Source organism: Equus quagga, chromosome 10 (genome assembly GCF_021613505.1).
Source record: "Equus quagga isolate Etosha38 chromosome 10, UCLA_HA_Equagga_1.0, whole genome shotgun sequence".
NCBI lineage: Eukaryota > Metazoa > Chordata > Mammalia > Perissodactyla > Equidae > Equus > Equus quagga.
In genome coordinates, this window is record NC_060276.1 from 95121178 (window position 1) to 95124073 (window position 2896).

Below are 2896 nucleotides of genomic sequence, written 5' to 3' on the forward strand. Positions count from 1 at the left end.
ATACACTGCTGGGTTAAATTTGCTAATATTTTGTCTGGGATCTTTGCATTTATATTAACAAGGGCTTTGGTGTCTAGTTTCTCTTTCTCAGTCTACCAGGGTCAGGTTTTGCTATTGAGGTTATATTCTCATTACTAAATGAATTGCAGAGTAATCTATTTTATTTTTCCCCTCTATTCTCTGGAAATATGTTTATAAGATTAGATTTATCTTTTCTTTGCAATTTTGTAGAATTTGCCTGAAATTTGTTTGTTATGGTTTTACATTTAAAAATACTGATTCAATATATTTGTTATAAGGCAATGTTTTTGAGTCAATTTTTATAACATTATTTTCTAGGAAATTGACTATTTTGTCTACGTTTTCAAGCTTACTTTCATAAAATTCTTCATTGTTTTCTCTTTGTAATCTGAGTTTTATCTCTACTTATGTCCTTTTCCCCTTTTTTGCTTCCTCATATTGTTTATATGCACTGTTGTTCTTGATAAATTTTGCCAGAGTCTGTGCAGTTTTATTTATCTTTCTAAAATAATCAATTTTTGTCCTGCTGATTCTCTCCATTGTGTATTTGTTTTGACTTTCATCCATTTCTAATCTTATATTTATTATCACCTCACTTATATTCTTTGGTTTATTCTATTGTTCATATACTATTCTGATTTGTGTGTTTGAAATTCTCATGAAGTTTTTTTTTCTATTTGTCAAAATTTCACATAACTGTTAGTTGGATCTAGATGTCCAATTGATTCAGTTTATTTTATTCTGTCTTTTATTTTGGCAAGAATATTTCAGAAGTAGTGCTGTGCAATTCCTGTTGATTATTTACATTATGTATGAATTTCCTTAATAATGAGCTGGTTACCTAACTAAAATCTCAAGAGATGAGCAATGAAGGATTAGTATAATTATGATAATCAGTGTCATTATCAATTTTAATAGATTTGATACGTTTCAGTATTCATTCTTCTTTTTGAAGCTCAAATTGTCCCATCTTTGGCTAATGGGAGTCCAAGTTGCCTCTTCTGTCCTTTTGTAGTTTGTGATAGAGTCTAGGTATGGGATTTCAGAAATAACAAGATGACCAGGCTCATGTTGGATATTTCTGGTCACTTTTTGGAATCAGATATGTCTCCGTGGAGCCCTGGTAGTTCCTTTTAGTAGAAAATGATAGTTGGAAATTATATCTTGGTGGTAGATTTGCTTTTTCTACTGGGTTGTTACAGTTTCTTGGGCATTTCAGTGGAGAGCTAAGAGACATGTATACTATTTATTTTAGAAAGAGAAAAACAAATTCTACCTTTTCACACTACCTAGAGAGGAGTCCATATGGCGTTGTCCTGGGTTCTTGTCAGAAAGGGAAGCTTTCCCCATGTCCAATGCCCTTGATGTCCTGCAAATGAAAGAGGAGGATGTCTTCAAATTCCTTCCAGCTGAAACCTACTAAGGTGGCACCAACCTTGACTTCCTAATGGAATGGTACATCTACAAAAGGAAAAGTGATGGCATCTACATCATAAATCTGAAGAGAACCTGGGAGGGGTTTCTGCTGGCAGCTCATACCATTGCTGCCACTGAAAATCCAGCTGATGTCAGTGTCATATCCTTCAGGAATACTGGCCAGTGGGCTGTGCTGAAGGTTGTAGCTGCCACTGGGGCCACTTCTATTGCTGGCCCCTTCAAGCCTGGAATCTTCACTAACCAGATCCAGGGCAGCTTCCTGGGAGCTGCAACTTCCAGTGGTTACTGATCCCAGGACTGACCACCAGCCTCTCACAGAGATGTCTTAGGTTAACTTGCCTACCGTTGCTCTGTGTAACACAGATATTCCTCTGTGCTATGTGGACATTGCCACCCCATGCAGCAACAAAGAAGCCCACTCAGTGGGTCTGATGTGGTGGAGGCTGTGCTGGGAGTTTCTGCGTGTGCGTAGCATCATCTCTCATGAGCACACATGAGAGGTCATGCCTGATGTCTACTTCTACAGAGGTCCTAAAGAGTTTGAAAAAGAAGAGCAGGTCGCTACTGAAAAGCCTATGACCAAGGAGGAATTTCAGGGTGCATGGATCTGTCTAGCTCCTGAGTTTACTGCTACTAAACTAGAGGTCGCAGACTGATGTGAAGGTGCACAGGTGTCTTCTGCGCCTGTACAGCAGTTCCTAATTCCCTCCTGAAGACTGGAGTGCCCAGCCGGCCACTGAAGACTGGTCTACAGCTCCCACTGCTCAGCCACTGAATGGGTAGGAACGACCACTGAGTGATCTTAAACTGTTCTTCCACAGGCTCTTAAATAGAAAATGGAAACATCAAGTTGATGGAAAATAAAGTCTGCTTAAAAAGTAAATAAATAAATTCAAAGTTCATAATACTGATTGCCCCAATTTAAATGGAAATTAAAGAATTTTATTTGACTTACATCTTTATCTTGTCTTTTATACTGAAAGTCTTGGTTCCTACTGATATTAGTATAATTATTTATATGCTTTAATCTACTTTGTAGTGGAGTATGTGTGTATATTTATAATAGTTTTAAAATTATACCAACATTAACGTTAATAACAGGACCACTGGCTACACCTTAAGATTTAAGTGATCTTTATTTTTGGTCCCACTTAGGTATATACAGTCAGGATCATATTTTTAAATTCGTGGAGATAAATATCCTTGCCATTATGCCACAAATTTGATATAAAGTGAGTTTCAATTTGTTTTTTATTTTAGGGATTGCAAATCGTAGGGAAATAAATAACTCTGTGTATAAGTCATTTCATATTTCTGTGAGTTTATCTAGGGATAGATTTCTAGAAGAGGGATTTCTGAGTCAACGGGTAAATTCATGTGTAATTTTGCTAATCAATAATTTGCTAATATCAAATTCTTAGAGGTGGTATTTTTTCGC

The 2896-nt window shown here is 36.6% G+C and overlaps 1 pseudogene; it reads left to right on the forward strand.

Annotated features, from left to right (window-relative positions):
* The first annotated feature begins 1369 nt into the window (after positions 1-1369).
* On the forward strand, positions 1370-2258 carry LOC124246081 (40S ribosomal protein SA-like; annotated as a pseudogene).
* The last annotated feature ends 638 nt before the right edge of the window (positions 2259-2896 follow it).